A 22,645-nucleotide genomic window follows, 5' to 3' on the forward strand; every position below is an offset into this window, starting at 1 on the left:
CAAATATAGGAAACATCCCCTCTACATCCACTCTATCTAGGCCATTCAATATTTGATACGCTTCAATGAGATCCTCCTTCATTATTCTAAACTCCAGCAAGTACAAGTCTGGAGCCATCAATCGCTCCTCATACATTAACCCTTTTAGCCGCCTGGATCATTCTTGTGAACCTCCTCTGGACCCTCTCCAGCACGAGCATATTTTTCCTTATTTGGAGTATAGTGAGCCCAAAACTGCTCACAACACTCCAAGTGCAATCTGACCAATGTCTTATAAAGCCTCAGCAATACATCCTTATATTTATATTCTAGTCCTCTCAAAATGAGTGCTAACATTGCATCTGCCTTCCTTACTACCAACTCAATCAATCAGTTAACCTTTAGGAAATCCAGCACAATGAGTCCCAAGTCCCTACACATCTCCGATTTCTGAATTCCGTCCTAACTTAGTGAATAGACTACACTTTTACTCTTTCAACCGAAATTCTGAGGGATAGGATTTATTTGTATTTGAAAAGACAAAGACTGGTGAGGAATAGACAGCAAACAACAGGAATTCTGCAGATGCTGGAAATTCAAGCAACACACATCAAAGTTGCTGGTGAACGCAGCAGGCCAGGCAGCATCCCTAGGAAGAGGCGCAGTCGACGTTTCGGGCCGAGACCCTTCGTGTGGTGGTTGAGGAATAGACAGTGTGGTTTAGTGTACGCAAAAATCATCTGATTTAAATCGAATGACCAAGAGGATTGACGAGGTGAGGGCAGAGGACGTTTTCTCTGTGAGTTTTAAACAAGGTCAATGACAAGGATCCTCGTGGTACACTGGTCTGGAAGGCAAGCCACAGGGGATCTAGGATGAGGAGGGTTCTGCCCAATACAGGTAGACAGTGTAGTGAAAAAGACGCCTGGTGTAATTGTAAATATAAGAGTAGTTGGTGTGTGGAATGAGCTGCCAAAGCTGGTGGTGGAGGGAGGAACAGTAACGGCATTGAAGAAGCATCTGGACAGATACCTGAATGAACAGGGCTCAGATCGATAGGGAATTACTACAGTGGGCCGAAGTGCCTGTTTGTTCTTTGCCTCTATCATGCATTTAAGGTGAAAGCAGTAAGTTCAAAGGAGATGTGAGGGTCAAGTTTTTTTTTTAAAAACACAAGGATGGTGGGTGCCTGGAATACGCTGCCTGGTATAGTGGTAGAGGCAGAAACATTCGAGACTTTTAAGAGACATTTAGATAGGCATCTGGATGTGAGGAAAATGGAAGGATATGGACATTGTGTCAGCAGCTGTGATTAGTTCAGTTGGCCATTTAATTAATATATTTAGTTTAGCACAACATTGTGGGCTGAAGGGTTGGCTTCTGTGCTGTACTGATCCATGTTCTATGCTCTATAAATCCGTGACCGTTTAGTTACCTGAATGAAGTTTTCACCTTTGGTGTAGAAGAAAACTTATGATCTAAGAATTTTTCTCCCAGCTTTAGCATTTTTTTTAATATCAGAACTCACAAAAAAGGGCACAATTACTTTGGAATATGCAGACTATTGACATTTAGGGATCTTGTGGCCACCACAATTCCACTCCAGAGTTAATACCTATTTTGTTATATATTTTCCAATTCAAGGATTGTCAGAGGATTATAAACAACATTCTGGAACTTAAAATAGACAGGGCACGTTTTCAAAAGTGATTCCAAGACAGCACTTCTGATGAAACAGCCCTCCCTCAGCGCTGAGAACCACTTGACGATGGTCTGACCTAGGCAAAGTTCAACCAAGTTTACTATTATTAGAAAACAAAAATGTGCTTACTTTTAGATCTTAGCAGAAGTCTGATATTAAAACAGAAGATAAAAATGAGAAACTGTGTACACGCTGGACAATTTTCTCACACCCATACCTTGTTGATTTTTGGTGATCTTTGAACTATTTCTGTTCAAGAGTAAAAGAAAGGGTGAGGAGTACAACAGATGAATTTCAGATCTGGATGCTTCTGGCAATCTGCTCACAAATTGTGCCAAAATAGTTTACAAGATGAATGTTTTTGCCGAGTTTCAGGACCACCAAATATAAAAATCACCCATGCAATTGTACAATTAGGAACTGAACACAACAGCGGGAAAAACGTTTTACCAAAAGAGTACAAACTTATTTAAACTTCCAAACTTCAACAATGGAAAACACATTTTCAGCATATTTACCACACACCCAAAGCACACTGGATCTTTTGGCACTTAAAATACATTCAACTTTTTATACCAAACAAAATCTAGCTTAACATTAAAGAAAAAGATAAATTTAAATAATACATTCAGGATATCGCAAAGCACATCCTGATCATTGAAGCGAGTTTGAACCCCAGTCTTCTCATTATGCTGCCAATTTGGGCACAGCAAGACTCCCCAACAGTGATATGATAACAACCGGATAATCTTTTCTGGCAGGGGCCCACAGTGGGAATGAATTCAGTCTGTCATTGGGGCTGTTACTGAGGGAGGAGCTGGTTTCTAACAGACAGGGTTATATAAATTAAAAGGTGGAATATTTGCCTAAACTGAACACTGAGTGTAACGCATACATGAAACAACACAACCTTTGATACCAATTTGGCCAGTTTTGCGCAAGTTAAAAACAACTGAGGGGGGAGGGAGAAGAGAGGTGGAGGGGAAGAGATGGGGGGAGGGAGGAGAGGGGGGAGGGAGGAGAGGGGGAGGGAGGAGGGGTGGGGAGGGAAGAGCGGTGGGGAGGGAAGAGCGGTGGGGGGGGAAGAGATGGGGGGAGGGAGGAGAGGTGGGGAGGGAGGAGAGAAGAGAAACAGAACGCACCTTATTGATGATGTTGAAAGGATTCCTTTAGCTCAGCTCTCTGCCACTGACCACACTGGAAGTCAAATCATTGCAAGGCTGAAGTCTGTTTCTTTGCTAAAGCTGAACTAGTGACAGATGACTGGAAATCTGTAAGTGAACCCAAGATGTTCATCATGATTCTGTGGAACTTGTGCCAAAGCACTTGATCATTTTGCTCTTGGTTTTATATCCAAATATGATGAGAACTGAATCCAGATGTACTTGTTAGTTGGGGGCTTACAAAGGCAAGTATTTTAAAATATTAAGACCTGTATTACATCTAATAGCTGTAAGAGAATTTCAGTTATTATGACAAGCAACTTTGAGATTTGCAAATGGAAACCGGCTTGCCTATGTAAGTCTCTGCTCTTCCATCATAATTAAGGAAATCCCGTGGCTCAGAGAGATAAAAGCTCTGAAGCAAAGATCTCTCAGAACTCACCCACAATCTAACCTTGGCAATCTGCAGCTGCCATATGATGATTACAAAGTCTGCCAAAACAGGTTAGCTTCACAAATTTAAAACAGCCTCTTATAATGAATATTAAATGAATGGGAAGAACCCACCATCCTTGTCAGCAAGTACTGATCATGAAGCTGGAGAGTCCAAGGGAAGACAGTGCCATGTCTTCATGCTGTGCCTGTACACATAGCCCTTCACTGATTCTCTTCCCCCACCCTGCCTTCAAACATAACTTTGCCTCAGATTTCGACGCCATGCTATTTTTCTGCCTTTTATTTCTCTTTGATCTGGTTTCATCACCTCTAATGCTATACTCCTGTGTAGAATGAGGGGGCTCGCACTGAAACTTGATTGACAAACCCACAAATGTATTGCACTCAACATCAGTAAGACAAAAGAGCTGATTGTGGACTTCAGGAAGGGTAAGACAAAGGAACACATATTGAGGGATCAGAAGTGGAGAGAGTGAGCAGTTTCAAGTTCCTGAGTGTCACGATCTCTGAGAACCTAACCTGGTCCCAAAATATCAATGCAAAACACTAGGAGTTTGAAGAGATTTGGTATGTCAACAAAAACACTCAAAACTTCAGTGGTTTTATAGAACTTCTATAGTTGTACCGTGGAGAGCATTCTGACAGGCTGCATCACTGTCTGGTATGGGGGGGGGTGGGGGCTACTGCACAGGACCGAAAGAAAACTGCAGAGGGTAAATTTAGTTGGCTCCATCTTTGGTACTAGCCTACAAAGTAGCCAGGACATCTTTAGGGAGCAGTGTCTCAGAAAGGCAGCATCCATTATTTAGGACCTCCACCACCCAGGACATGCCCTTTTCTCACTGTTACCATCACACTCAGCAATTCAGGAACAGCTTCTTCCCCTCTGCCATCCGATTCATAAATGGTCATTGATCCCATGAACACTACCTCACTTTTTTAATATATAGTTTGTTTTTGCACGATTTTTAATCTATTCATTATATGTATACAGTAATTGATTTACTTTTTTTAAATTTTTTTATTTTTCTTCTTTTACATTATGTATTGCATTGAACTGCTGCTGCTGCTAAGTTAACAAATTTCACGGTACATGCCGGTGATAATAAACCTGATTCTGATTCTGTTCTCTGCCATTCCTCTGGATTCATCAGCTGTGTGGAGAGCGGAAGTTTGCTGCATAGGGAACAGTTTGCTCTCCATATCGTACTGACCCGGCTTGCAAATCAAAAGTAGACTGATAGGATGCAATATCCACGGTTAACCCTGAGCAACAGAGGCTTTACCCTTATCTCAGAGCCAGTCCTGATGGCACAGGCCTGAATACTTACAGGACTATTAGGAGTGGATAGGGCTAGGGAAGGGAGAGGAATAGGAATGAGCACGCCTTCTCAGCCACAACCAGTAGGCAACTCCTTACCTACTCGCTGACATGCTCTTTGCCCCTTTCCTGACCTATCCCAATCCATACCTACTCAAAAGTCTGGCAGGTCTAGCTGTTCACAGTGGTACCAACCAATGAGCACCAATCCGAATTAATTTGCTCTGCCAGCACTTGTCTTGTGCCATTCTCTAAGCGAATTATGTATTTGTCTAATTTATAAGTTTAAAGTAATATATTAGCAAAGTACATATTAATCATAAGACCACAAGATATAGGAGCAGAATTAAGCCATTTGGCCCATCGAGTCTGCTCCGCCATTTCATCATGGCTGATCTAATTTTCTCTCAGCCCCAATCTCCTGTCTTCTCCCCGTATCCCTTCATGCCCTGACCAATCAAGAATCTACCAACTCCTACCTTAAATATACATAAAGAATTGGCCTCCACAGCTGCCTGTAGCAACAAATTCCACAGATTCCCCACTCTCTGGCTAAAGAAATTCCTCATCTTGTCTCTAAAAGGACGCCCCACTATTCTGAGGCGGTGTCCTCCAGTCTGAGACTCTCCCACCATAGGAAACATCATCTCCACATCCACCCTATCAAGACCTTTCACCATTTGATAGGTTTCAATGAGGTCACCCCTCATTCTTCTGAATCCTAGAGCATACAGGCCCAGAGCCATCAAACACTCTTCATATAACAAGCCATTCAATCATTTTTGTGAACCTCCATTGAACCCTCTCCAGTTTCAGCACATACTTTCTAAGATACAAGGCACAAAACTCCTCACAATACTCCAAGTGAGGCCTCACCAGTGGTCCATAAAGCCTCAACATTAAATTCTTGCTTTTGTATTCTAGTCCTCTAAAAATTAATGCTAATATTGCATTTGCCTTCCTCAACAGACTCAACCTTCAAATTAACCTTTAAGGAATCCTGCACAAGGATTGGTTGAGTGAACGTGGCCTTTTCTTCTCGGAGTGACAGTGGATGAGAGGTGACCTGATAGAGGTGTACAAGATGATGGAAGGCTTTGATCGTGTGGATAGTCAGAGGCTTTTTCCAGGGCTGAAATGGCTATCAGGAAAGGACAGTTTTAAGGTGCTTGGAAGTAGGTACAGAGGGGATGTCAGGGGTAGGTTTTTTTTTTACGCAGGGAGAAGGGAGTGTATGGAACAGGCTGCTGGCGATGGTGGTAGAGTCAGATACGATAGGGTCTTCTAAGAGACTCCTGGATAGGTACATGGAGCTTAGAAAAACAGAGGGCTATGGGTAACCCTAGGTAATTTCTAAAGTAAGTATATGTTTGGGCCAAAGGGCCTGTATTGTGTTGTAGTTTTTCTATGTTTCTATGACTCCCAAATCCATTTGCACCTCAAATTTTTGTATTTTCTCTCCATTTAGAAAATAGTCAACCCTTTCATTTCTTCCATCAAAGTGCATGACCATACACTTCCCAACACTGTATTCCATCTGCCACTTCTTTGCCCATTCTCCTAATCTATTTAAGTCCTTCTGTAGCCTCTCTACTTCTACAAAACTATCTGCCCCGCCACCCATCTTCCTATTGTCTGCAAACTTTTCAAAAAAGCCATCAATTCCATCATCCAAATCATTGACATATAACGTAAAAAGAATCGCTCCCAACACAGACCCCTGTGGAACACCACTAGTCATTGGCAGCCAACCAGAAAAGGCTCCCTTTATTCCCATACTTTGCCTCCTGCCAATAAGCCACTGCTTTATCCATGCTAGAATCTTTCCTGTAATGCCATGGGCTTATAGCTTCTTAAGTAGCCTCATGTGTGGCACCTTGTCAAAGGCCTTCTGAAAATCCAAGTATACAACATCAACCAATTCTCCTTTGTCTATCCTGCTTGTTATTTCTTCAAAGAATTCCAATAGATTCATCAGACAAGATTTTCCCTTGCGGAAACCGTGCTGACTACGGCCTACTTTAGCATGGGCCTCCAAATACCCTGAAACTACACCCTTAACAATTGACTTCAACATCTTCCCAACCTCTGAGGTCAGACTAACTGGCCTATAATTTCCTTTCTTCTGTCACCACATACAACCCAGAGATTCATTTTCTTGTGGGCATATTCAATAAGTCTCTAGAATAATAACCATAACAGAATCAATGAAAGACTGCCCAACTAGGGCATTCAACCAGAGCGCAGAAGACGAGAAACCAAGCAAATACAATAAGAAAACAATAAATAAATAAATATCAAGAACATGAGATGAAGCATCTTGAAAGTGAGTCCGTTGGTTGTGGGAACATTTCAATGATGGGGCAAGTGAAGTTGAGTAAAGTTATCTCCTTTTGTTCAAGAGCCTGATGGTTGAGTGGTACTAACTGTTCCTGAACCTGGTGGTGTGGATCCTGAGGCTCCTGTACCTTCTTCCTGACTGCAGCAATGAGAAAAGAGCATGACCTGGGTGGTGGGGGTCCCTGATGATGTATGCTATATTCCTGTAGATGGCTCAGTGTTGGGGAGGGCTTTACCCGTGATGGACTGGGCCATATCCAGTACTTTTTGTAGGATTTTCCATTCAAGGGCATTGGTGTTTCCTTTCCAGGCTATGATGCAGCCAGTCAATATATTCTCCACCACACATCAATAGAGGTTTGTCAAAGTTTTAGTTGTCATGCCAAATCTACACAAACTCCTAAGGAAGTAGAGGCATGGCCGTGCTTTCTTCATAATTGTGCTTATGTGCTGGCCTAGGACAGGTCCCTGAAATAATAACACCAAGGAATTTAAAGTTTCTGACCTTCACCTCTGACGAGTACTGGCTTATGGACCTCCCTCATGAAGTTAATAATCAGCTCCTTGGTCTTGCTGATTGTGTAAGAGGTTGTTATTAGGCCACCACTCAGCTGGATTTAGTTTAGAATTAGTCTGAGCACTAGTTAAGAAGCTACTGCCAGTGATTCTACATCCACTACTCTCTCTGGCAGTGTATACCACGTACTCAACCTTCACTGGGTGGTGAAGGTGCTGTTCAGATTGCTCACAAATCTCTTCCCCTCACTCTAAATCTATGTCCTCTAGTTCTATTCACTTCCCATAACAGAAATAATTTCCTGTAGTCTCTTAACTTCCTACATTCCAATTCTTGTTTGCTTTCATTTGAGGTTATGTTAATTTACAGGAGGCCCTTTTATTCAGCTAATTGTACACTTTTAAGACCGTAAAACATAGGAGCAGAATTAGGCCATTCAGTCCATCAAGTCTGCTCTGCCATTCCATCATGGCTGATATATTATCTGTCTCAACCCCATTCTCTTGCCTTCTCCCCATAACCTTTGACACCCTGACTAATCAAGAACCTGTCATCCTCTACTTTAAATCTACCCAATGACTTGGCCTCCACAGCCATCTGTGGCAACAAATTCCACAGATTCACTACCCACTAACTGAAGTTCTAAATGGACAGCCCACTATTCTGAGACCGTGCTCTCTGGAATTTCTTTAGCCAGAGAATGGAGAATCTGTGGAATTCTTTGCTGCAGGCAGCTGAGGCCAAGTCTTATGTATGTTTAAGGAAAAGGTTGATAGATTCTTGATTGGTCAGGGCACGAAAAGATACAGAGGGAAAGCAGAAGCTTGGGGCTGAGAGGAAAATTGGATCAGCTGTGATGAAATGGCAGAGCAAATTAGATGGGTGAAATGGCCTAATTATGCTTCTATATCTTATGGTCTTATGGTCCTAGACTCTGCCACCATAGGAAACATCCTCTCCACTATCTAGGCCTTTTTTTTTGTCCTTAGAGTCCACGTCAGAGAAGCAGTCTGGGTATCCACAGCTAGTTATTAGAAAAGGATTATCTCCACCTGTTGAGCTGTTCCCTGTTTCTCCCTACTCTTATCACAGCAATTCAATTAAATATAGCTCTAATTACAAAGACGAAATATCAGCTCACCATGAACCTTCTCACCAGGACAGCTGGAATTCACAGCTCACAACTGAGCTGCTCTCTTCAAAAACACAAGATGCATTTTCTAGCATTAGTGCAGTTAGAAATTAACATCTTTTTAATCACAGCTCCATTAATATTTTATATTATGTAAATGTCATAGTGTCAAAAGATGTCAAAGGTTATGGAAGAAAGCAGAATAGGGTTGACAGGATAAAAAATTAGCCATGATGGAAAGGTGGAGCAGATTTGATAGGCAGAATGGCCTAATTCTGCTCCTATGGTTTATGGTCTAGCAACTGAAGCTTTAGCTCCAATGTTCAGTCCTGATGAAAGGTCTCAGCGAGAAACATCAACTGTTGATGCCTGTTCTTCTGAGTTCCTCCAGCATTGTGTGTAGCTTCTACTGTTGTTGTACAAGCCCTTCTCCCAAAGAGCAATGAAAGAACCCCCACTCTGCTGAAGGCACAGGTCCGTCTGTATTTATCAAAGGTACCAGGGAAGATCTGCCTGGTGATCTTTAAGTAACTTAACAGCACAATCGTGTTTAATCACAGGTTGAGAGCTGTTGAGACTTCCATCGGTTACAGAGTGTTGTAGGGTTAAACCAGTCCGCCGTGTAGTCTAAAGCAGGAAGACTTATTTAGTAAACAAGGGTTTGGTTTTGTTCGGTTTGACCTAAGCGATGGAACAATGTGCTTGTGCCGTCATGTTTCCCATCAATGTCTGTTCACACTAACCCAATTAAAAAGTTAGCCTGGTGCCGAATAATGCAACGCTTGCTACTAATTAGAAACAGTGGAATCAAAGGAAAATGGACACCCAAAGCCTGTATTTGTGGCAGTGTGTTTCAACACTTAACCGTGTAAATAAATGTATAAATGCACTGGCTTACACTTCCAGAATCATTCATATATCAGATCAAAACAGCCCATACACCAGTACACACAGAACACTGAGTAACCGCAGCAACGCACAACTTCACAGATCACACTGTCACACGATCACTCAGACTAATTTAATCGTAATAACACAAGGTAACAGATCACAAAATAATATAGAACATACTCCATTACTGTACCTCCTGTCGGGATCCTGGCCAAGCTGAAGAAATGCACCAAACTATTAATAGCAATAATTCCAGGGAGATAAATGGCCTCAGCAAGCAAACATTAACACTGCTTTTAACGTGCTTTCTACAGTCAGGAAGTAGTCTGCACAGGGTAGGATCAAGGAGGAATATTCCCTGCTGTCTGCCAAATCAGTGCATTTCTCAGGGTGACGGTTCTGCCGGGGTTCAGAGGGAAATGGGAAATGTAACCTCAGCATTACGATGAAGCGGAATGTGCAGCACTGATCCAGTCACTTCATTGCTAGTTTATGAACGATGCACAAAGGGCAGCTTCCAAATTCAGCATGAAGGAGGTGGAATGGAAAGGGGAAGCAACAAACAAAGCTACAAGCTCTGGTAACACATAGGCTTCTCATCGTCGAAACCACGGAGACTTCGGAATACAGCAAGCTACCTCCCCCTGCTGTGCAGGGGATTCAGGACAAACAGCTCGAATGCAAATCCACTCCATGAAGGAAGAGATGAGCAGACTGGAGCCTGATACAGGAGGAGGTGAGAAAACCTGCCTCACTATTCATTCCCGTACTGGGAATAGCATAATTTAACAGAGCAGCTTTAACAGACGCACGCAAGATTAATTTCCTGAAAGCAATCGTTTGGTCCATTGAGTGGATGGCACGGTAGCGTAGCAGTTTAGCGTAATACTTTACAGAGCCAGTGAGCCGGGGGCAGCTCCCGCCACAGTCTGCACGTTACCCCATGATCACCCGGCTTTCCTCTGGCTATACAGTACTCCCACATTCCAAAGATGTATGGGTTAGGGTTAGTGAGCTTGTTGGCCCCAAAACCATGGCGGCCTGACCCCAACACATCCATGGACATTTGGCTTTTGAAAGAAATTATGCATTTCAATGTACACGACAAATAAAGCTAATCGTAAATCTTCAAGCCACCTCTCTGCAGATCTAATAAACGGCGAAGCAGAACGGATGAAAGGTCTTCAAGGCAACATACTGACACTATTTCTCACAGAATAGGCCCGGTTCTGCCTGACCCACTGAATATTGTCACATTTTCTATTTTTATTTCAGATGTGGGCACAATAATGACATTTAGATAAAAGACATGGGATATGGGCCAAACACAGGAAGATGAGGTCAGCCACGTTGGCATCTTGGTTGGCATGGAGGAGGTGGACCGAAGGGCCAGAATCTGTACAGTGCGACTCTACATGCAAGACATCGGTACAAGTGTTCCTCTGATGGGAAGTGTGCAGTTTCGGTCAGCTACCTACAGGAAAGATGTAAATAAAACTGAAAGAGTACAGAGAAAATTTACACGGATGCTACCGCGAAATGAGGAGCTGATTTATAGGGAAAGGTTGAATAGATTAGAACTTCATTCCCTAGGGCATAGGAGAACGAGGGGAGATCCAGAAGTATACAAAATTATGAGGGGTTTAGAAAAGGTAAATGAAAGCAGGATTTGCCACTGAGGTTGGGTGAGACTAGAACTAGAGATCATGGGTTAAGGGAGAAAAGTGAACTGTTTAAGGGAAACATTAGTGGGGAACAACTTCTCTCAGAGGGTGGTGAGGATGTGGAACAAGTTGCCAGCACAAATGGTGTATGCAAATTTGATTTAAACATTCAAGAAAAGTTTGGATAGGTACATGGATGGCAGGGGTATGTAGGCCTATGCAGGTCAATGGAACTAGGCAAATTAATAGTTCGGCATGAACTGGATGGGCCAAAGGGCCCATTTCTGTGCTGTAGTGCTGTCTGACTTTATATCTTTGGGGGGGGGGAGGAGTAGTGATGGTAGGTGTGGAAGGAAATTTTGAATGTAGGTTTAAGGAGCTGTTTGTTGCTAAAGCTTTGTGACCTTGAGGCCATCCTGTGCTTTCCAATTAAGTTTCAAGTCTGCCAAAACCCCTCATTAGAGCGATAACACAGCCTCACAAAATAAGCATTATGGATGAGACACGAATCAACTTTTTGTCCTGCTAATGGGGGGTTGGTTTTGCTCACTTGTCTGCTACTAGATATAAACACAAGCTGATTCCTTGTATCTCAGAATTTCACACTTGTGGACTCTCCGTTATATCACGCTAAAATAAAAGATTTGCCACTTGAAGCCTGGTATCAAGCTTTATTTTAAAAACTCCATGACAGTAGGACATACACAATGAATGGTATTACCCCAGACAGTACTGGGGAAGTGATGGAGCTCAGGATAAAGCACAAGGATGCTGAAGGTGGAAGCATAGATAAGGAGATGAAGGCGGCAAAATGAATACTTGCATTCATTAGCGCGGGACGAGAATACAAGAGCAGGGGTGTGATGGCTCAGATTTATACTGTTAAGATTTCTGGCTGTCCTATCACAGGAAGAGGAGAGAACAGTTCACTGTCAGTGAATATATTCAACTAAAGATGAAAAGACTTTCGGATATTAAGGGAATCGGGATTATGGAGTTAATTCAGGAAATTACAGTGGGGCACCATGAATTTACTGAAGAACAGAGCAGTGTTGGGGAACTGAATGGCCTATGCCTGCTTCAATTCCTTCAGCCTTATATCTTTATCTTCCATTTTTCTTAGATCCATTGTGATTGACTTCAATCTGCCCTCTGCCATTGGATTTCTGAATGGACAATGAACACTACCTCACTATTTTGTTTTTGCTCTCTTTATGCACTACTTCTTTAAATTTAATATATTTATTATTGTAATTTATAGTTTTTTAATGTATCGCACTGTAGTGGTGCTGCAAAATAACAAATTTCATCACATATGCCAGAGATATTAAACCTGATTCTAAAATCCATTTGCCACAGTATCTCGTTTGTTCACTGTTCTAGACACAATTACAACCTAACTTAAAAGCTTTCTTCTAAAGGTTGATACGGGCTAAAATTTAAAATTTGGTATCAAATCAACTTACGTATTTACAGAAGGAGGTTTATAAAATGATGATGGGTATAATTTACCTAAGGTGGGAAAATACTTTCCCCAGGATAGGGAAGTCTAGAACTAGGGGGCACAGGTTTATTGCAAGAAGGGAGAAAGTTAAATGAGAATATTACAAAAGGAATGATAAGCAACTAGTTCAGAGTTCAAAGTACATTTATTATCAAAGTATGTATACATTATACAACCTTGAGATTCGTCTCCTAACAAGCAGTCACGAAACAAGGAAACCCCAAAAAAATATGAAAAAAAGACTGTCATACACTCACAAACAAGAGAAAATTTGCAGATGCTGGAAATCCGAGCAACATACACACGAAATGCTGGAGAAATGCAGGCCAGGCAGCATGGAAAAAGAGTACAGTCAACGTTTTGGGCCGAGACCCTTCTTCAGGACTGGAAAGGAAGGGGGAAAGAAACTAGAATAAGAAGTTGGGGGAAGGAGAAGAGTACAAGCTAGAAGATGATAGGTGAGGCCAGATGAGGGAAGAGGTAAGTGGACTGGGGTGGGGGGGGGGATGAAGTGAGAAGCTGTGAGGCCTAGGTGGGAAAGGTAAAGACTGAAGAAAAAGGAACCTGATAGGAGAGGAGAGTGGACTGTTTGAAAAAGGGAAGGAGGAATGGCACCATAGGGAGATAACAGGCAGGTGAGGGGAAGAGAAGGGATAAGGGAAGAGTCAGAATGGATAATGGAAGAGAGGAAAGGGAGGGAAATTACCAGAAGTGAGAGAAATTAATCTTCATGCCATCAGATTGAAGGCTACCCAGACAGAATATGAGGTGTTACTGCTCCAGCTTGAGTGTGGCTTCATTGTGGCAGTAAAGAAGGCCATGTCCGAATGGGAACGGGCAGTAGAATTCAAATGGTTGGCCACCAGGAAAGACTGCTTGTTGCAGATGGAGCGAAGGTGCTCAACAAAACAGTTACCCAATCTACACAGGGCCTCACCAATGTCGAGGAAAGAGGTGAATAGGCAGGTGTAGCACTTCTTCCACTTGCAGGGATAAGTGCCAGGAGGGAAATCAGTAGGAAGGGTCAAATGAACAAGGGAATCAAGGAGAGAGAATCCCTGTGGAAAGCTGAGTGTGTGGGGGAGAGGGGGATGTGAAGATGTATTTGGTAATAGGATCCCGTTGAAGATAATGGAAGTTGTGGAAAGTAATGTGCTGAATGCAGAGGCTCCAGGGGCGGTAGCTAAGGAGAAGAGGAACTCTACCTTTGTTAAAGCAATTTGGCCCGGCGCTTAAATCATCATCTAAACATTGGGTTCAGTGGCTTTGGTACACTTTGGGGATTGGATCCTGCCACCTCAATTCAGGCTGTACCTGACCTGTGCAAGTTTGTTCAGTGCTTAAATCAATTAAACCACGGGTCTTCCTCGCTCTCAGCCCACTGCCTTGCCTCGGTTCTGCCACGTCCAAATGAACTGCCAAATCCAAAGGGAAGTAACAGACTATTGTTTGCCAGAAAAAGAGTAATTAAGAAAGTATTTAGTTGGTCCTCTTGTTTCATTGGCCACCAGTCAGAAGTCGCTGAGATTCACCAGTGCCATCTTAAAATGAAAGCCACAGCGTGGTTTAAGATGAGGAATTTAGGAATTCAAAGCAGTAATTTCCGAAAACCATGGTGAAATTTAAAATGGGATTCAGTCCAATTTAATATTTCATATTAACTGCTCATTCATCTCTCAAACCACAGTAACATAGATGGATAAAGTGTGTGCACACACAAAGACAACAAGCCGCTCATTATTTGGGAGTAAAGTTCTGCACCAAGGTTTGTGAGTCCAGAGGAAATTTTCACTTCAGCTGCAGACGGTAGAGTGTGGGGAAAGCCCTGTCCCAGAAGTACGAAACACAAACTAAACATCAATTTCCATACAGCACGTCACAACATTCCACAGGGAAATGTTTACAGTTCACTTTATCCCAGCTATTGTTTCACATTTCTGATCATTACAAAGTGACCAGGAAACACTTCCAGGACATATTTCAAGTGCAGTGTGAGAGGGTGGGGTTGGGCTGAGAATGGAAAGACTACCATTAAGATTTTAGCCCTGGGACAAGGCTCGGCATGAATTATTTTCAGATTTTCCGAAGTTGCATCAACATAGAAAGGCTACAGATAAGCTTTAACAAATATTAAAGAATTATATCAGCAAAACTAATAGCATAAATTAGATACTGCTTATAAAGGACAAACTAAAATCATAAATGAAGAGAAACAATTTGATGATTAAGCTTTTGTTTTTCTTGTGTATTTTCTCCAGAAGTAACAAATACTTGAAATTCTACAGGTCTCAATTGCCCCCAGCTCCACATGCAAACAGTTAGTGCTTATGTGTCCAATCACAAACAAGAGAAAAGCTACAGATGCTGGAAATCCAAGCAAACACACATAAATTGCTGGAGGACCTCAGCAGGCCAGGCAGCATCTATGGAAACAAGTACAGTTGATGTCTCGGCCCTGAGTTCCTCCAGCATTTTGTGAGTGTTTATGTGTGACCCTCAATAGGAAGGAGGTGGACCAGATTCCTGGATATACAGCAGGAAGTTTGTGATCCAAACAAGTGTGGGTCAGACTCACAAGAGATTCTGCAGATGCTAGAAATTCAGAGCGACACACACAAAATGCTGGAGGAACTCAGCAGGTCAGGCAGCATCTGTGGAAGGGAATAAACAGTCAATGATTTGGTCTGGACCCCTTCGTCATGAGTAATGAAGGGTCTCGGCCCAAAACATCAGTTGTTTATTCCCCTCCACAGCTGCTGCCTAACCTGCTTAGCTCCTCCAGCACTTGCTGCAGGTCAGAGTTGGTGTTTCAATACTATAGCCAAAGTACTCTAAATCAATATTTTCATTGGACACTGAGTACTGCATGTCACTGGACTCTAAATAAACCACCAAACCACATGTTTCTTCCCACAGTTCAAAGGTGTACTGGTTAGTCAGTTAATTGGTCATTGTAAGCTGCCCTGTGATTAGGGCAGGGTGAAATCTGCGGGTTTGCTGGACAAGGCCAGAAGGGCTTTTTTCCATGCTGGATCTCTAAATAAATAGGTAGATAGAAAGAAAATGCTGATACACTCAGGAGGTCAAGCAGCATCACTGGAGAGAGAATCACATTCAAAAACACTTCAGCAGAACAGGAATTGTGAGAAAACAAAATTATTGCAGAGAGGGGAAAGGGTTGGAGTGGACAGGGGGAATGCCTGTGATAGGGTGCAGATCAAAAGGTTTAAGTAAGAGACAGAAAAGAACAAAGGAACAAATTAAAAGAGGAAGATACAGTCACATTCATGGAGAGGGCATCAATGGAGTGGCCTGTGCCCAGCTACCATAAGGGTTTTATACAGTGCCTATAAAAAGTATTCACCCTCCTTGGAAGTTTCCATATTTTTTTGCTTTACAACATTGAATCACAGTGGATTTAATTTTGCTTTTTTGACACTGATCAACAGAAAAAGACTCTTTTGTGTCAAAAGTGAAAAAAGGTCTCTACAAAATGATCTAAATTAATTACAAAGCTAAAACACAAAATAACTGATTGCACAAGTATTCACCCCCCCCCCTTAATATGACACACCAAATCATCACTGGTGCAGCCAATTGGTTTTAGAAGTCACATAATTAGCTTAAAGGTCTGTTTTTGGAGACTGTGTGCAGTTAAGGTATTTCAATTGATTGTAGTAAAAATACACCTGTATCTGGAAGGTCCAACTGCTGGTGAGTCAGTATCCTGGCAAAAACTAAACCACGAAGACAAAAGAATACTCCAAGCAACTCCGTGAAAATGTTATTGAAAAGCATGAGTTAGGAGATGGATACAAAAAAATTGTCAAGTCACTGACTATCCCTTGGAGTGCAGTCGTCAGTCATCAAGAAATGGAAAGAATATGGCACAGCTGTAAATCTGCCTAGAGCAGACCATCCTCGAAAACTGAGTGTCCATGCAAGAAGGGGCTAGTGAGAGAGACCACCAAGAGATCCATGACAACTCTGGAAGAGTTACAAGGTTCAGTGGCTGAGATGGGAGAGACTGCACATGCAATAACTGTTGCCTGGGTGCTTCACCAGTCACAGCTTTATGGGAGAATGGCAAAGGGAAAGCAACTGTTGAAAAAACTCACATGAAGTCTCAGAAAAAGTTTGCCAGAAGGCATGTGGGAGACTCTGAAATCAGCTGGAAGAAGGTTCTGTGGTCTCATGAAACCAAAATTGAGCTTTTAGGCCATCAGACCAAACACCACACATCATCAAAAACACACCATCCCTACTGTGAAGCATGATAGTGGCTGCGTTATGCTGCGGGGTTGCTTCACTGTAGCAGGCCCTAGAAGGCTTGTGAAGGTAGCAGGTAAAACGGATGCAGCAAAATACAGGGAAATTCTGATGCAGTCTGCAAGAAAACTGCAACTTGAGAGAAGATTTGTTTTACAGCAAGACAATGACTCCAAGCATAAAGCCAAAGCTACACAGCTTAAAATCAACAAAGTTAATGTCCTGGAGTGGCCAAGTCAAAGTCCAGACCTCAACCCAATTGAGAATTTGTGGATGGACTCAACCACCTTATTAACCTGTGGAGCCAATTTCAGGGAGCCATGGACTTCAACTCCAAGCTCCCTCTGTGGGTGATTGCTTTATCGAAATCGCAATTGCCCACATGCAGCAATATTCAGGCACTGGTTAAAAAGTTGCAAACAACATCCATACTGAAAAAAGTGCCAGATAGTGAGATGTAACCGAAACCGTATAATCAGCTATCCTTGACACGCCAGTATTGTGGTAGTGATCGATTGCAGGAGGATATAAGCAGGTCGGTAGAATGTGCAGGTAAAGTGAAGAAATACAAGGTGATACATTTTTGTAAGAAAAACGAGAAGAGGCAATATATAATAAAGGGTACTGAGGTGTAGAGAGATAGGTAAGCTATAAATGGTAGGGCAGTCTGAGAAACAGACACAATCCTTTTTTTTGACAGAGAGTATGAAGGCAGAGAAGAGATGCTAAATGCTTGTAAAATATTGGAGCAATGTATCCATTTTTGTTACCAGAAAGCAGCAACACAAGTAGATGGGGTTAGACCACAAGTCATAGGTGCAGAATTAGGCCATTGAGCCCGTCAAGTCTGCTCTGCCATTCTATCATGGTTGATTTATTATCAGTCTCAGCCCCATTCTCCTGCCTTCACCTCATACCCTTTGACACCCTGATTAATCAAGAACATATCAACCTCCACTCTAAAAATACACAGTGACTTGGCCTCCACATTCATCCATGGCAATCAATTCCACAGATTCACAACCCTCTGGCTAAAGAAATTCCTCCTCATCTCTGTTCTAAATGGCCATCTTTCTAAAGGTCGAAAGAAGGCTTCTAGTTAGTTGCTGCTTGTTATGCCGCTGGCGTTTAGGGCAGCAATGAAGGTCCTCCATCTCTGTCTGTCCTTGATGAACTTGCTTTTATTGATTGGAATACTGAGTGAAAAGTCAGGAAGTTACATTGCAGGTGTATAAAACTTTAGTCTGGCTACATTTGGAGTATTGTGTGTATTATAGGTGGCTGCATTACAGTAAGGATGTGGAGTTACTGGAAAGGTTGCAGAGGAGATTTATCAGTATATTGCCTGGATTAGAGAGTATTAACCATAGGCAGAGGCTGGACAAACTTGGATTGTTTCATGTACAGTGTCAGGAACTGATAGGGTGATCCTGGTCCTCTTCCTGTTGCTACCATCAAGGAGGTGATACAAGAGCCCGAAGACACACACTCAGCATTTCAGAAACAGCTTCTTTCCCTCTGTCATCAGATTTCTGAAAGGACAATGAACCCATGTACACTACCACACAAGTTTCAGCTCTCTTTTTGCAATACTTAATTTAATTTATATATTTCTTATTATAATTTATAATATACTTTATGGCACTGTGCTGCTGCTGAAAATCAATAAATATGATGTATGTCAGGGATAATAAACTTGATTTTGATTTGAGAGAAGTTTATAGAATTACAAAAGTCATGGATCTGGCAGAAAGTCAATCTCTTTCACAGAGCAGAAATGGCAAATACTTGAGGTCATAACTTTAAAGTGAGGAAGGAAAAATTTAAAGGGGATTTACAAGGCAATGTTTTGTTTTAGACAGAATGGTGGATGCCTGGAAAGTGCTGCAAGCAGACACAACAGTCACATATAAGATGCATTTAGACCAGGGGTTCCCAACCAACATAAAAAAGGTAGGGAACTATTGATTTAGACAGACAGGGAATAGTCAATATTGTCCACATGCATTTAGACAGACATGTGAACAGGCAGGGTATGGGGGGCGGGGGCAGGAATATTGATCACATAAAGGCAGATGGGATTGATTAAATTGGGATCACGGTCAGCACAGATACTGAGGGCTGAAGTGCCTGTTCCTGAGCTGTACTGTTTGAAGTTCTGTTACAGGATGGACGTGAGAGGGTACAGAAGAGACTTATCGAAACGGTTCCTGGGAACAGAGACCATATCACAGAGACACAAGAGCTTCTGCCAATACTGGAAATAATGGTGTTTCAGCCTGAAACATCGACTCTTTAATCCCTTCCATTGATGCTGCCTGACCAGCTGAGTTCCTCCAGCATTTTGTGTGTGTTGCATCACATTACAGAGTCAATGAGATCTCGGTTTCAAATGAGATTCCTTCTCCCCTCGCATTCTTTTGAATTCCAGTGACTATATGCCCAGAGCCATCAATTGGTTCTCATATGGAAACCCTTCCATTCCTGGAATCATTTTCAGATATACAAGTAGTAAAAGATGGGCGAGAGTAGATATTGGACCACTGGAAAATGACCCTGGAGAAGTAGTAATCAGGAACAAGGAAATGGCGGACGAACTGAATAAGTACTCTGAGGAAAGACATCCTTGCCATAGAGGGAGTACAAAGAAGGTTCAGCAGATTGATTCCTGGGATGGCAGGACTTTCATATAATGAAAGACTGGATGAACTAGGCTTATACTCATTGGAATTTAGAAGATTGAGGGGGGATCTGATTGAAACGTATAAAATCCTAAAGGGATTGGACAGGCTAGATGCAGGAAGATTGTTCCCGATGTTGGGGAAGTCCAGAACGAGGGGTCACCGTTTGAGGATAAAGGGGAAGCCTTTTAGGACCGAGATTAGGAAAAACTTCTTCACACAGAGAGTGGTGAATCTGTGGAATTCTCTGCCACAGGAAACAGTTGAGGCCAGTTCATTGGGTATATTTAAGAGGGAGTTAGATATGGCCCTTGTGGCTAAAGGGATCAGGGGGTATGGAGGGAAGGCTGGTGCAGGGTTTTGAGTTGGATGATCAGCCACGATCATACTGAATGGCGGTGCAGGCTCGAAGGGCCGAATGGCCTACTCCTGCACCTATTTTCTATGTTTCTATGTTTCTATGTATTTGCATCAGTATTCATTGTGGAAGACACCAGCAGTATGCCTGAAGTTCGAGAGTGTCGGGGGCAGAAGTGAGTGCCGACACTATCACTTGGGAGAAGGCGGGAAGCTGAAAGGTCTGAAGATAGATAAGTTACTTGGTCCAGATAGAATACACCACAGAGTTCTGAAAGAGGTAGCTGAAGAGTTTGTGGAGGCATTAGAAATGATCTTTCAAAAATCAATAGATTACGGGTTGGTTCCAGAGGACTGGAAAACTGCAATTGTCAGTCCACTCTTCAAGAAGGGAGGGAGACAGAAGAAAGGAAACTATAGGCCAGTTAGCCTGATTTTAGTGGTTGGGAAGACTTTGGAGTCAATTATTAAGGATGTGGTTTCGGGTTACTGGGAGGCACATAATAAGATAGGCCAAAGTCAGCTCAGGTTTCCTCAAAGGAAAATCTTGCCTAAACAAATCTGCTGGAATTCTTTGAAGTAGTAACAAGCAGGATAAGCAATGGAGAATCAGTGGATATTGTGTACTTGGATTTTCAGAAGGCCTTTGACAAAGTGCCGCACATGAGGCTGCTTAACAAATTAAGAGCCCATGGTACTACTAGAAAGATTCTCGCATGGATAAATCAGTGGCTGATCGGCAGGAAGCATAGAATAGGAATAATGGCCTCCGGCAATTCATGGTGTTCCACAAGGGTCTGTGTTTGGTCTTTTTACGTTGTATGCCAAAGATTTTGATGATGGAATTGATTACTTTGTGGCTAGGTTTGTGGATGATGTGAAGATAGGTGGAGGAGCACAAAATCATCAATTCCATCATAGTCATAGTCAGACTTTATTGATCCCGGGAGAAATTGGTTTTCCTTACAGTTGCACAATAAATAATAAATAGTAATAGAACCATAAATAGTTAAATAGTAATATGTAAATTATGCCAGGAAATTATGAACTAAGTCCAGAATCAGCCTGTTGGCTCAGGGTGTCTGACCCTCCAAGGGAGGAGTTGTAAAGTTTGATGGCCACAGGCAGGAATGACTTCCTATGACGCTCTGTGCTGCATCTCGGTGGAATGAGTCTCTGGCTGAATGCACTCCTGTGCCCAACCAGTACATTATGTAGTGCATGGGAGACATTGTCCAAGATGGCATGCAACTTGGACAGCATCCTCTTTTCAGACACCACCGTGAGAGAGTCCAGTTCCATGCCCACAACATCACTGACCTTACGAATGAGTTTGTTGATTCTGTTGGTGTCTGCTACCCTCAGCCTGCTGCCCCAGCACACAACAGCAAACATGATAGCACTGGCCACCACAGACTCGTAGAATATCCTCAGCAACGTCCGACAGATGTTAAAGGACCTCAGTCTCCTCAGGAAATAGAGACGGCTCTGACCCTTCTTGTAGACGGCCAGAGTATTCTTTGACCAGTCCAGTTTATTGTCAATTCGTATCCCCAGGTATTTGTAATCCTCCACCATGTCCACACTGACCCCCTGGATGGAAACAGGGGTCACCGGTACCTTAGCTCTCCTCAGGTCTACCACCAGCTCCTTAGTCTTTTTCACATTAAGCAGCAGATAATTCTGCTCACACCATGTGACAAAGTTTCCTACCATAGCCCTGTACTCAGCCTCATCTCCCTTGCTGATGCATCCAACTATGGCAGAGTCATCCGAAAACTTCTGAAGATGACAAGACTCTGTGCAGTAGTTGAAGTCCGAGGTGTAAATGGTGAAGAGAAATGGAGACAAGACAGTCCCCTGTGGATCATCAAGATCACTGAGGGAGCAGGGAGGTTGCAGAAGGACCTAAGACAAAATAGGAGGATGGCAAAGAAGTGGCAGATGTAATAGTGTGTCAGGAAGTGTACGGTCATGCACATTGGTAGAAAGAATAAAAGCATAGACTATTTTGTAAATGGGGAGAAAATTCAAAAAGGGTCTTGGGAGCCCTTGTGCAGGATTCCCTAAAGGTTATCTTGCAGGTTAAGTCTGTGGTGAGGAAGGCAAATGTAATGCTGAGGCTTTATAAGGCACTGGAGAGGCCCTACTTGGAGTATTGTGAGCAGTTTTGGGCCCTTATCTTAGAAAGGATATACTGATATTGGAGAGGGTTCAGAAGAGGTTCACAAGAATGATTCCACGAATGAAAGGCTTATCATACGAGGAATGTTTGATGACTCTGGGCTTTTACTCACAGGAATTCAGAAGAATGACAGGGAAATCTCATTGAAAACTACAAAATATGGAACTGGGACTTCCGGGTCATCAAGGGAATGGCGGCGTAAGGAAAAGGTCTCTCGACAAAAAAGGAGGTAAACTGCCCCAAAATCGAATTTAGACAAATACTTAATATTGCATAACTATATTAATAAAAGGGGCAAGGATGATGTCTAAGAACAAGAATAAAAAGTCCGCTTCGAAGGCTGATAAACATAAAGAGATGCAGCAAGGCGACGGGCCTAGCTCCCCCACGGCAAGCCAGGACGGAGATAATGAGGGGGAATCAGTGACTCTGTCTTTGATTCTCGGAGAGATTCGCGAGTTCCGACAAGATAACAGCAAACAGC

General features: G+C 42.6%; 1 protein-coding gene and 1 long non-coding RNA gene across 7 annotated transcripts in view; one reads left to right on the top strand and one right to left on the bottom strand.

Annotated features, from left to right (window-relative positions):
• mib2 (MIB E3 ubiquitin protein ligase 2) overlaps positions 1–22,645 on the bottom strand; it is a 231,864-nt gene that overhangs the window by 165,099 nt on the left and 44,120 nt on the right. For 3 of the 6 annotated variants that reach the window (XM_063033209.1, XM_063033204.1, XM_063033205.1), the window contains one exon: positions 2,824–2,952. The exons of 1 other annotated variant lie outside the window; for it this stretch is intronic. The gene's annotated coding sequence lies outside the window, so the exon portion shown is untranslated. Of the gene's footprint in view, positions 1–2,823; positions 2,953–9,694; positions 9,835–22,645 lie in introns of those variants that run through there. 2 more of the 6 variants (XM_063033207.1, XM_063033208.1) reach the window with 2 other exon arrangements.
• On the top strand, positions 10,021–12,503 carry LOC134337885 (uncharacterized). The gene is made up of 3 exons (XR_010016105.1): positions 10,021–10,237; positions 10,777–10,988; positions 12,289–12,503. It is a non-coding gene; the product is annotated as an uncharacterized LOC134337885 (long non-coding RNA).

Source organism: Mobula hypostoma, chromosome 25 (genome assembly GCF_963921235.1).
Source record: "Mobula hypostoma chromosome 25, sMobHyp1.1, whole genome shotgun sequence".
Lineage (NCBI taxonomy): Eukaryota > Metazoa > Chordata > Chondrichthyes > Myliobatiformes > Myliobatidae > Mobula > Mobula hypostoma.